Raw genomic sequence first — 14,177 nt, forward strand, 5'->3', positions numbered from 1 at the left:
ACCTTTTCTGTTTACCCTTTACACAAATTACTTCACACACAACAACGAACTCAGCCACTTACAGAAATTCTCTGATGACTCAGCTATAATAAACTGAGTCATGAGAGGAGACTCTGTTATAGTAAACTGTGTCATGAGAGAAGACTCTGTTATAGTAAGCTGTGTCATGAGAGGAGACTCTGCTATAGTAAACTGTCATGAGAGAAGACTTTGCTATAGTAAGCTGTGTCATGAGAGGAGACGATGCTCATCACAGGGATATATCAGAGTACTTTGTGAAATGGTGCGAGGACAATTACTTGGACCTGAATGTACTGAAGACCAAGGGTCTAGTGGTAGATTTTTAGAAGAAAAAAATATATATGTATTTAAATCCATTTCTACTAATTGTGAAGAGATTGGCACTGTTGACTCTTATAGGTACTTGGGTGTAATAGTAGACAACAGACTGAACTGGAAGGAGACATCTCAGTCTACAAAAAAGCCCAATCTAGACTGTACTGTTTAGGGAAGCTGAGATATTGTAACGTATGTGACAAAAGGCACTGTATGTTCTACAGCAGTGCTGTGGTGATTGTAGTGACCTAAAGTTGAAGTCCGAAGTTTACATACACCTTAGCCAAGTACATTTAAACTCAGTTTTTCACAATTCCTGACATTTAATCCATCCTAGAAAAAATTCCCTGTCTTAGGTCAGTTAGGATCACCACTTTATTTTAAGAATGTGAAATGTCCGAATAATCGTTGAGAGAATGATTTATTTCAGCTTTTATTTCTTTCATCACATTCCCAGTGGGTCAGAAGTTTACATACACTCAATTAGTATTTGGTAGCATTGTCTTTAAATTGTTTAACTTGGGTCAAACGTTTTGGGTAGCCTTCCACAAGCTTCTCACAATAAGTTGGGTGAATTTTGGCCCATTCCTCCTGACAGAGCTGGTGTAACTGAGTCAGGTTTTTAGGCCTCCTTGCTTGCACACGCTTTTTCAGTTCTGCCCACAATTTTTCTAGCGGATTGAGGTCATTGCTTTATGATGGCCACTCCAATACCTTGACTTTGTTCTCCTTCAGACGTTTTGCCACAATTTTGGAAGTATGCTTGGGGTCATTGTCCATTTGGAAGACTCATTTGAGACCAAGCTTTAACTTCCTGACTGATGTCTTGAGTTGTTGCTTCAATATATACACATCATTTTCCTCCTCATGAAGCCATCTATTTTGTAGCCGCACCAGTCCCTCCAGCAGCAAAGCACCCCCACAACATAATGCTGCCACCACCGTGCTTCACGTTTGGGATGGTGTTCTTCAACTTGCAAGCGTCCCCCCTTTTCCTCCAAACATAACGATGGTCATTATGGCCAAACAGTTCTATTTTTGTTTCATCAGACCAGAGGACATTTCTCCAAAAAGTACAATTTTTGTCCCCATGTGCTTTTTGTCCCCAAGTTGCAAACCGTAGTCTGGCTTTTTCATGGTGGTTTTGGAGGAGTGGCTTCTTCCTTGCAGAGCGGCTTTTCAGGTTATGTCGATATAGGACTCGTTTTACTGTGGATATAGATACTTTTGTACCTGTTTCATCCAGTATCTTCACAAGGTCTTTTGTGGTTGTTCTTGGATTGATTTGCACTTTTCACACCAAAGTACGTTCATCACTAGGAGACAGAACGCGTCTCCTTCCTGAGTGGTATGACGGCTGCGTGATCCCATGGTGTTTATACTTGCTTACTATTGTTTGTACAGATGAACATGGTACCTTCAGGCGTTTGGAAATTGCTCCGAAGGATGAGCCAGACTTGTGGAGGTCTACAAATGTTTTTCTGAGGTCTTGGCTGATTTCTTTTGATTTTCCCATGATGTCAAGCAAAGAGGCACTGAGTTTGAAGGTAGACCTTTAAATACATCCACAGGTACACCTCCAATTGACTCAAATTATGTCATTTAGCCTATCAGAAGCTTGTAAAGCCATGAAATAATTTTCTGGAATTTTCCAAGCTGTTTAAAGGCACAGTCAATTTAGTGTATGTAAACTTCTGACCCAATGGAATTGTGATACAGAGAATTATAATTGAAATAATCTTTCTGTCAACAATTGTTGGAAAAATAACTTAGTTATTTAGTAGATGTCCTGACCGACTTTCCAAAACTATAGTTTGTTAACAAGAAATTTGTGGAATGGTTGAAAAACGAGTTTTAATGACTCCAACCTAAGTGTATGTAAACTTCCAACTTCAACTGTACATGACTCCACCCGCGGCTGATTGAGGTCATCTCAAACCTCTTCCCATGTGAACGCTCTCAGACACAGATGTCTCGCTATTAGCTCAATCCTCTCTGTTTTAGACTCTACTTTAGCACTGTTATTGATAGCTCCTCCTATGAACGTCATCATCTTTCTCCTATCTATGTATACCATATCGCCGCCCACCTGCCCCGTAATCCCTGGTCTAGATGCTCCTACCCATCTCTCCCTTGAACCTGTAACTCCCTGGACCTGGACCACCCTCACTGCCTCAGCATATGACACCCTTCTCTCCACTCTCACTTGTTGCACCTCCACTGCCTGCTTCATTGCCTCCCACTCACTATATGGCACACTATGACCCCCCACACAGCTGCAACACTTTTCCCATTTGACATGTGGACCGTCTTAACTGGTACTTTTTTCTTATTATTTTCAGTGCATGTAGAAGTGTGGTGTCTGTGGTGTAGCAGTATCAAGCACGTACCATTAGCCGACTACTTGGTCAAACCTATCGGGATGGTCTGTCACGATCGTCGTAAGGAGCGGACCAAAATGCAGCGTGGTATGTGTTCATGATGATTTTTTAAATTAAAGAAAGCACTGAACACTGAATACAAACTATACAAAAACAATAAACGAATAACGACCATGAAGCTATAATGAGAACTGTGCTGACACAAGCAACTAACATAGACATCCAACATAAAATGCCCACCCAGCTCACGTCCTGACCAACACTAAAACAAGGAAAACACAAAAGAACTATGGTCAGAACGTGACACCAGCATTTCACTACACATCTGCTAAGCATGTGTATGTGACAATTACAATTTGATTTGACTTTGATTTGACCATGTCACGTTCTGACCATAGTTCTTTTGTGTTTTCCTTGTTTTAGTGTTGGTCAGGACGTGAGCTGGGTGGGCATTTTATATTGGATGTCTATGTTAGTTGCTTGTGTGAAAATGTCCATAAACACACCAGCCAGCTGGTCTGCGCATGCTCTGAGGACGCGACTAGGGATGCCGTCTGGGCCGGCAGCCTTGCAAGGGTTAACACGCTTAAATGTCTTATACATGTCGGCCACGGAGAAGCAGAATCCACAGTCCTTTGCAGCAGACCGCGTCGGTGGCACTGTGTTATCCTCAAAGCAGGCGAAGAAGGTGTTTGTTTAGCTAGTCCGGAAGCAAGACATCGGTGTCCTCGACGTGGGGAGTTTTCCCTTTGTAATCCGGGATTGTCTGTAGACCTTGCCACATGCGTCCCGTGTCTGAGTCGTTGAATTGCGACTCCACTTTGGTGACATTGAAAAGAAGAAGAATACACATTAAAGGTCTGTGTTACATGTACAGTGCAATCGCAAAGTATTCAGACCCCTTGACCTTTTCTACATTATTTTACATCACAGCCTTATTCTAAAATGGATTAAATACAAAATGTTCTTCATCAATCTACACAAAATACCCCATAAGGACAAAGTGAAAATATGTTTTGATTTTTTTGAAAATGTATTAAAAATGAAACATAAAAATACCTTATTTATATAAGTATTCACACCCTTTGCTATGAGACTGGAAATTGAGCTCGGGTGCAACCTGTTTCCAATGATCATCCTTGAGATGTTTATACAATTTGATTGGAGACCACTTGTCATAAATTAAATTGATTAGACATGATTTGGAAAGGTACACACCTGTCTATATAAGGCCCCACAGTTGACAGTGCATGTCAGAGAAAAAACCAAGCCATGAGGTCGAAGGAATTGTTTGTAGAGCTCCGAGACAGGATTGTGTCATGGCACAGATCTGGGGAAGGGTACCAAACATTTTTTGCAGCATTGAAGGTCCCCAAGAATGCAGTGGCCTCCATCATTCTTAAATGGAAGAAGTTTGGAACCACCAAGACTCTTCCTAGAGCTGGCAATCGGGGGAGAAGGGCCTTGGTCAGAGAGGTGAACCTTCCAGAATGACAATCTCTGCAGTACTCCACCAATCAGGCCTTTATGTTGGATTCGCCAGACGGAAGCCACTCCTCAGTAAAAGGCACATGAGCCCGCTTGGAGTTTGCCAAAAGGCACCTAAAGGACTCTCAGACAATGATAAACTAGATTCTCTGGTCTGATGAAACCAATATTGAACTCTTTGGCCTGATTGCCAAGCGTCACGTCTGGAGGAAACCTGCCACCATCCATACGGTGAAGCATGGTAGTGGCAGGGACTGGGAGACTAGTCAGGATCAAGGGAAAGACGAACGGAGCAAAGTACAGAGAGATCTTTGATGAAAACCTGCTCCAGAGCCCTCAGGACCTCAGACTGGGGCGAAGGTTCACCTTCCAACAGGACAACGACCCTAAGGAAACAGCCAAGACAACGCAGGAGTGGCTTCGGGACAAGTCTCTGAATGTCCATGAGTGGCCCAGCCAGAGCCCGGACTTGAACCCAATCGAACATCTCTGGAGAGACCTGAAAATAGCTGTGCAGCTACGCTCCCCATCCAACCTTACAGAGCTTGAGAGGATCTGCAGAGAGGAATTGGAGAAGCTCCACAAATACAGGTGTGCCAAGCTTGTAGAGTCATACACAAGAAGACTCGAGGCTTTAATCACTGTCAAAGGTGCTTTAATAAAGTACTGAGTAAAGGGTCTGAATACTTATGTAAATGTGATATTTTTGTTTTTAATTTGTTTATACATTTGCTAAAATTAAATGTTATTTTTTTTTTGCCTTGTCATTATGCGGTATTGTGTGTTGATTGATGAAGGGAAAAACTATTTGATCAATTTTTAATAAGGCTGTAACAAAAAGTGAAGGGGTCTGAATACTTTCCGAATGCACTGTAAAGTTGAAATGGTATGTTTCGCTTAAAAGCTGTAAGAGGAGTAGCCGTGGGAATAATAATAAGAAGTCATTGTATGACGAATAACAGTAGTGTGTTGCTTCGCAGGCACACTAATAACTAAATGATGCCGCCACTTTGCCTTTTGCTTTCAATTGCCCAAGCCAATATTACCTTATATCAATGATTTACGATGATGGTCCATAAGATTAAATGTATTTACTGCCACCAGTGTTGTCTTTGTACTTGAATGACAAGGAATATTTAAAAAAAAAGAGAGCAATGCAATAATCCATAATGTAGCTCAAAGCCCCCCAAAAAATACATTTTAAAGTTGTTTGCATCTTATTTATCAGGTGTGCCAACTTGACTACAGTGTTCTAGCCAGTCGAGATCTCTACTGAGAGTTAATTATGGCAATTCCTTTTAAAACTATTTGCGCCATTCAAAATCCATTATGATTGTGAACACATGTTTATATCAATGAAAACTGCTCAGCACAGTCTTGATAGTCCAATTATATTCCTGCTGACAACAGTGGACTCTCCTAAGCCCCGCTGAATACCCCTTTTGATTGCAGTTGCAGAAAACACTGTACTGACCAATAGGCGATGGACCAGCTGCCAGACAACATGCCCAGTAAGCTCTTTGTTTATGTGTTTGGTGTGCACTATATTGAATTCCAGGGTGGTACAAAGATGCAGACTGGACAAATTCTCTTGCAAGATCTATCAGTTTGTTGATTGGCAAAGTTGATAATTTTGAATCTGGAATGTGGTTGACACACTTTCAATGTCCATCTTAATGTTGCAAAATGTTTATGAGCTATTACTGGTGTACAGTTAATAGTACAATAACAACAAAAACACAACATAAGTAATATTTCAACAATAATAGTAATACCAATAACTATATGATATGTGGATAGCTGAATTGACTTATTGTCATTGTTCATTATTAACAATAACAATGTATCTATCCACACGGTTGTAATTTCATAACCTGTAAATGTGTTTTAAGTAGGCATATTGAAGATGTTTATTCAATGGTTTAGCTCTGAAATGGATAAATCCACTTTTTTTTATTATGGCATTATTGACTGGGCCCCACGCCCATCTCAGTACAATTGCATGCCTTAATACACATGCCCTCGGTACCAGGCTTGAGCGCACATGAAAGTACATGCTGCACTGGATGAAATACATGTTTACAATGAGCATGATGGGATGCTGAGAAACAAAGAAATATGACCAAATGCACAAGATAAATGCATTATCCACTATGAATTTATGAGAACATATTTTTAAACTTGCATTTTGAATATACACTGAACAAAAATGTAAACGCAAAATGCAACAATTTCAAAGATTTAACTGAGTTACAGTTCATAAAAGTAAATCAGTCATTTGAAAGAAATTAATTAGGCCCTAATCTATGTGTTTCACATGACTGGGAATACAGATATGTATCTTTTGGTCACAGATACCATAAAAAAAAGTCAGGGGCGTGGATCAGAAAACCAGTCAGTATCTGGTGTGACCACCATTTGCCTCATGCAGCGCAACACATCTCCTTCGCATGGAGTTAATAAGGCTGTTGGTTGTGGCCTGTGGCATCTTCTCCCACTCCTCTTCAATGGCTGTGTGAAGTTGCTGGATATTGGAAGGAACTGGAACACGCTGTCATACAGGTCAATCCTTAGCTTCCCAAACATGCTCAATTGGTGACATGTCTGGTAAGTATGCAGGCCATGAAAGAACTGGGACATTTTTAGCTTCATGGAATTGTGTACAGATCCTTGCGGCATGGGGCTGTGCATTATCATGCTGAAACATGAGGTGTTGGCAGCGGATGAATGGCACGACAATGGGCCTCATGATCTTGTCACGGTATCTCTGGGCATTCAAATTGCCATTGATAAAATGCAATTGTGTTCGTTGTCTGTAGCTTATGGCTGCCCATACCATAACCCCACCGCCAACATGGGGCACTCTGTTCACAACATTGACATCAGCAAACTGCTCGCCCACACAACCCATAGATGTGGTTTGCGGCTGTGAGGCCCGTTAGACGTACTGCCAAATTCTCTAAAATTACGTTGGAGGCGGCTTATGGTAGAGAAATGAACATTCAATTCTCTGGCAACAGCTCTGGTGCATGCCAATTGCACATTTTTGAGTGGCCTTTTATTGTCCTCTTTACATGTTGCATTTATTTTTGTTCGGTGTAAAATCAGTGTTATTGTGGGAATATTGAATTCACGTGCTATTCGGAACTACGAAACTTCCGACTTGCTAACTGTTTGAATGTGGCACGTGTATAAGTACAAACAGTTAGAGTTCCGACTAGCATGTGAATGCGGCACTCAATTCCATTAAAAAATTAAAAAATTTAACTAAAGAGCTCTAACTATGCTTCACCCTTGCGACCATAGTTGTCTCTCCCTCATTTGCATATCAATGGCACCTCACTATCGCTACATTCATAACCAAGTGGGAAGGTGGTATTTATCAGTTGTGAAGTTGTACATTCCAGTTGGCCACATTAGACGGTGCTGCAGTGGACAACAGCCATTTTACAGGCTCCTGAACAATTTTCCTATTTTATGTGTGTTTTTTACGCTGATCGTAACTTGTTTTGTAAATAATGTCTCTGTCATAATTTCTTATGACAGAAAACAGCTTCTGGACATCAGAACAGCGATCACTAACCTCGATTTGGATTACAATTTCTACTTCAATTAATCGGCAGCTCTGGACGTTCTGCTTACTCCGGACCAGGCCCTAATCCACGGGTCTTGAAAGTGGAAGCGATGGTGCAAGAAAGACAGCTGTGTCGCCATCCTGAAGAGACTACTTTTTCAAAGACTCCAGTCACCCAAGTCATAGACTGTTCTCTCTGCTACCGCACGGCAATCGGTATCGTGTATATATAGCCTCTATATTGTTATTTTATTGTGATACTTTTTATTTTTTTACACTAGTTTATTTGGTAAATATTTTCTTAACTCTTCTTGAAATGCACTGTTGGTTAAGGGCTTGTAAGTAAGTATTTCACGGTAAGCTCTACACTTATTGTATTCGGCACATGTGACAAATAAAATTTGATTTGATTTCTGCATCTCTTTTTCCTTCATTTCATTTTAGGTGGCAGATCTAGCTGACGTCGGCCAACATTACTTGGCTGTAGGGCATGGAGTGCATCCCGGCTGTATGTTAACAAGGTCTCTGCATTATCTGAGTGTTTGGTACACTCTACAGTCTCACACCTCACTGCGGCTTGCAGCAGAGTAAACAAATACATCCAGTACTCCATCTTCTTAGTGCCGTCGGTAGAACCACAAATATAAACTTTTGTACGCAAGAGTTTTGTTGATGCGTATGCGAATGAGCTCGAAACAACAGGGGAAGCGTCTCTGAATGCCTCTGAAGTAGTGAACTACTATAATCATTGTCAGATATTGGACCTGGAAGTGCTGGAGAGGGTGGAGGGCCAAGTCAGAAGTAAGGTCATTTGTTGTGAGGATTTTAATGCCCACAACACGCTTTTGGGGGGAGGGGGAAACGAATGGATGGAAATGGCCAAGTGATGGAAAATCTGATAGAAATCAAAGATCTGATGTGCCTGAATGATGGCCGAGAGACCGGGATTGATGTAGCCACAGGGAAAGAGTCTGCCTTGGACCTCACTGGTAACTACGTAGTACGATGGCAGGAATCTGTGAGTGGGAGGTATGGGAGGAGTTGACAGTAGGGAGTGATCATTACCTCATAGTATGCACAGTAGGCCGGTGGGAGGTGTCAGTGAATGGAGTAGGCAGGTGGGTGTTTGGAAGGGCAAAATGGGAGGAGTGTGGGGCAGGAGAGAACAGCAGTCCAATGGTAGGCGGAGGAGTGTGGGGCAATGGTGAGGAGTAGGAACAGGGCATTTAGAGTGCTGAAAAGGACGCATAACTTCCAACATCTGATTCAACATAAGCAGGCCCAAGTCCTTGTGAGGAGAACTATCCGTCAGGCAAAGAGGTCATGATGGCGTCAGTTGTGTGACACCATTGGAAGGGCGACACCTGTGGAAGAAATGCGAGGGATGATTAAGAGGATGAGTGGGGTCAGAAGGGATAGGAGGATAGGAGGGAGGATGTCAATGATGCGTTGAATGCACCATTTACCACGGCAGAGATGAAAAGCGCAATAGGTAAGGCTTTGTTACTTAACCTGGGTAAGATGAGATGTGCTATGTTATGTTGGCCCATCTTAGTGATGAGGCACTAATATTAAGGAACTTTCACATTTTTGCTCACCTGAGTTAGAATACCCCATTATAAGCTGCAGACTATACAATTTAGCAAGAGTTTTCATCTATATTTTACGTAGCTGTCTACTTACCACCAGAAACCGATGCTGTCACTAAGACCACACTCAGAGCTGTATAGGGCCATAAGCAAACAAGAAAATGCACATCCAGAGGCGGCCTTCTCAAGGCAAGTGATTTTAATGCAGGGAAACTGAAATCATTTTAACCAGATTTTTCACAGCATGTCACCTGTGCCAATAGAGGCAACAAAACTCTAGATCACCTTTACTCCACAAAACAAAAACGCATACAAGGCTGTTCCTCGCCCTCCCTTTGGCAAATCTCACCCTAACTCTATCCTCCTGATTTATGCTTACAAGGAACTTAAGGAAGTACCAGTGACACTCTCAATATGGAAGGGGTCCATTGAAACAGATGCCAAGCTACAGGACTGTTTCTCCAGCACAGACTGGAATATTTTCCGGGATTCATCTGATAACATTGAGGAGTTTACCACCTCAGTCACCGACTTCATTCATAAGTACATTGACGACATCACCCCCACAGTGACAGTACATACATATCCCAAACAGAAGCCATGGATTACAGGCAACATCCGCACTGAGCTAAAGACTAGAGCTATCACATTCAAGCAACGGGTCTCTAATCTGGACACTAATAATAAATCCTGCTACAACCTCCGACTCATCAAACCGGCAAAACGTCAATACAGGACTAAGATCGAATCCTACTACGCCGGCTCTGATGCTCGTCGGATGTGGCAGGGCTTAAAAAATATCACTGATTACAAAGGGAAACCTGGCCACGAGCTGCCCAGTGACGCAAGCCTACCAGACAAGCAAAATGCCTTCTAAGCTCACTTCGAGGCAAGCAACACTGAGCCATGCACGAGAGCACCAGCTGAGTCATAATCATGCTTCATTCAACTTAAAAATATGTATATTTTTCTACATATCTAAGCATACCTCTTGAGCTGTCTGTATGGTCATTATTTTCTTAAAACTACTACATATGCATCTCTGCTAAAATATACAGTACATTTAGTTATTTATTGCTTTTCTAAAGTACACCAACCTTCCCAGCAGGTATGCCAGCTAAGATAGTTAGACAAACTAGCTACTTTATGTAATGTCTGCTTCCAACTCACACTCTCAAACACATAGATCCTCTGAACGCAGCTCACTTTCCAGCCCACTTTTTAGCTCACACTCTCAAACACATAAATCCCCTGAACTCAGCTCACTCTCCAGATCCCAATCACCTGAATTCTGGTCACCTGTTCACACAACTGTATGTCATTATCACCCACTATTTAGTTCAGTTCTTTGCACCCCATCATTGTGAGGTATTGTTTGTTTTGTGACACACTTCTAGTTATAGCGCTGTTTTTCCCATGATTTAATCCTCCCGTGACTTAATTCTCCCGTGATTTAATCCTTAATCATCCTTAATCCTGTATGATAGTTTTGGCCTGCCTTACTAACTACGCTGTTTGCCTATTCCCTGCCTCTACTTTAGCCGGATTTCGGATTTCCAGTTATCAAACTATTGCCTGATCTCCAAGATGACGTTATTAACCTTTTCCCTGCCTGTACTGTTGCCTTTTTGGAACCCCTGTGTATGACCATCTGCCTGCCCCTGGACCCAGATACCTGCCTCCTCGTGTGGTCCTTTACAAATAAACACCTGCTGCGCCCTGCGCTTGAAACCAGCTCTCTGTCTCCCATCGTGTTCATTACACTTGAACTTGATTGATAGCATGAAATGGCTTCTTGGTAGCTACTGTAGTTATGATGTTGGGAGATTGGGAACCTATCTAGGCTAGCTGAAGCGAACGTCATAAAATTGCTAAGTGGCTAGTAATATTACAGAGGAAAAAATAGAAGAAAAACATCTGAGATGGCAAATCTCAAAGGCACCCCCAAATGTGCATGGTGCCTTTGTCAGAGATGACACAAGTTTCCCACTAGTAATTACCAGTTGGAGGGGTAGGCTACCACCTTCCCACTTGGTTATGAACACACTCAATGCAGCATAATGTCAATGTGTATTAGCTACCTCTGTTACAATATTTTTCCTACGTTTGTGGGATTTTTTCTTTGATTTATATTACATAACACATTTTGATATAATAGGCATGATCATTGTTTACGTTTAAAAGTAAAGTAACAGTGGAGAACTATAACATACTCAATGTGGGGAAGGTGATTTGATTTGAACATTTTAGAAGTATCAGATGGAAATACCCTATGTAGGACTAACATCCCTCTCTGACATGTAGAATAAAGAATCACATTGGTTCTATGCATGGCATTTCTATCTGTAAAGTTCGAGAACATTTGGCAATTGAACATGGCCCTGCTTTTTCTGTGAGATGGAGCAAGGGCGAACTTGTGTCAGGGTTCTGATGCGCAGGGCAGTGCGACTAGAAACGAATGAGACTGATTGTTTGAGTGAGAGTTGTTTGATTAAGTTGAACGTTTTTTACAGAAATGTGGTATGAGGTTAATGGGAAATGGTGGCAAGTAGTGTGGACAAAAAAGTTGGTGAAGCAACAGCTGTGCTGGAATACGAACAATATGGGTGTCTGTTCTGATGGTATGGAGGATAAGGGTCAAGGGCCGGAATGGTCGTTAGTTGAAAGACAGGAAGAAGAGAGGTACAGACAGCAGTGGAGCGTATGGTAAAGAAAGCCAGAAGAGGGCCAAGGTAGGAAGCAAGAGTAATTATGTGTTGGAATGGAAAGTGGTGATAGTGCTTGATGAGACCACAGGGCCTCACTTACACCCTATCAGACTACTGTAACTAATGCCGTAGAGAAAGAGGTAGGTGAAGTGAAATTAGCTTGGTTCATTGGAAATGGTAGATTGTTAACATTGTGTGGTAGCCAGGCTCAGCAAGATAATATTTTGAAAATGAAACCATATATCCCGAGGCTGCATTTATTGTATCTCTGGATTTTAACAAAGCAAATTTGAGAACAAGTTTACCTAAATTTTATCAGCATATTGATTGTAGCACTCGTGCGGGCAATACACTGGATCACTGCTACTCTAACTTCCGGGATGCATACAAGTCCCTCCCCCGCCCTCCCTTCGGCTAATCTGACCACAATTCAATGTTTCTCCCCCCCTCCTATAGACAGAAACTCAAACAGGATGTACCCGTGACAAGAACTATTCAATGCTGGTCTGACCAATCGGAATCCACCCTTCACGATTGTTTTGATTACGCAGACTGGGAAATGTTCCGGGCTTCTGTGAGTGAGTTTATAAGGAAGTCCACTGTGACTATTAAAACCTACCCTAACCAGAAACCCTGGATAGATAGCAGCATTCGCGCAAAACTGAAAGCACATTCCACCGCATTTAATCATGGTAAGGCAACTGGGAATATGGCCGAAAACAAAAAGTGTAGTTATTCCCTCCGCAAGGCAATCAAACAAGCAAAGTGTCAGTATAGAGACATAGTGGAGTCGCAATTCAAAGGCGCAAATATGAGACGTATGTGGCACGGTCTACAGACAATCACAGATTACAAAAAGGAAACTAGCCCAGTCACGGACATTGACGTCTTGCATCCAGACAAATTAAACAACTTCTTTGCGCACTTTGAGAACAATACAGTGCCACCGACGTAAACCACTACCAAAGGCAGTGGGCTCTCCTTCTCCGTGACCGACTTGAGTAAAACATTAGTCAATCTATACCTATCCCAGTCTGCTGTCCCCACATGTTTCAAGATGGCCACCATTGTTCCTGTTCCCAAGAAAGCCAAGGTAACTGAGAGACTAGTCAAGAATCATATCACCTCCACCTTACCTGCCACCCTAGACCCACTTCAATTTGCATACCGCCAACAATAGGTCCACAGACAATACAATCGCCATCAAACTGCCTATACCTAATACCTATGTAAGAATGCTGTTCATTGACTACAGCATTCAACACCATAGTACCCTCCAAACTCATCATTATGCTTGAGGCCCTGGGTCTCAACCCCACCCTGTGCAATTGGGTCCTGGACTTCCTGATGGGCCGCCCCCAGGTGGTGAAGGTAGGAAACAACATCTCCACTTCGCTGATCCTTAACACTGGGGCCCTACAGGGGTGCGTGCTCAGCCCCCTGCTGTAATCCCTGTTCACCCATGACCGTGTGGCCATGCACGCCTCCAACTCAATCATCAAGTTTGCAGACAACACAACAGTTGTAGGCTTGATTACCAACAACAACGAGACAGCTTACAGGGAGGAGGTGAGGGCACTCGGAGTGTCGTGTCAGGAAAAAAACCTCTCACTCAACATCAACAAAACAAAGGAGATGACTGAGGACTTCAGGAAACAGCAGAGGGAGCACTGGCCCATCCACATTGACGGGACAGCAGTGGAGAAGGTGGAAAGTTTCAAGTTCCTCTGCGTACACATCACAGACAAACTGAAATGGTCCACCCACACAGACAGTGTGGTGAAGAAGGCGCAACAGCGCCTCTTCAACCTCAGGAGGCTGAAGAAATTTGTCTTGTCACCTAAAACCCTCACAAACGTTTACAGATGCACAATTGAGAGCATTCTGTTGGGCTGTATCACCGCCTGGTACAGCATCTGCACCGCCCACAAGCGCAAGGCTCTCCAGGGGGGGTGAGGTCTGCACAATGCATCACCGGAGGCAAACTACCTGCCCTCCAGGACACCTAAAGCACCCGATATCACAGGAAGGCCAAAAAGATAATCCAGGACAACAACCACACGAGCCACTGCCTGTTCACCCGCTACCATCCAAAAGGTGA

Source organism: Oncorhynchus mykiss, chromosome 9 (genome assembly GCF_057628025.1).
Source record: "Oncorhynchus mykiss isolate SJ-2025 chromosome 9, ASM5762802v1, whole genome shotgun sequence".
Lineage (NCBI taxonomy): Eukaryota > Metazoa > Chordata > Actinopteri > Salmoniformes > Salmonidae > Oncorhynchus > Oncorhynchus mykiss.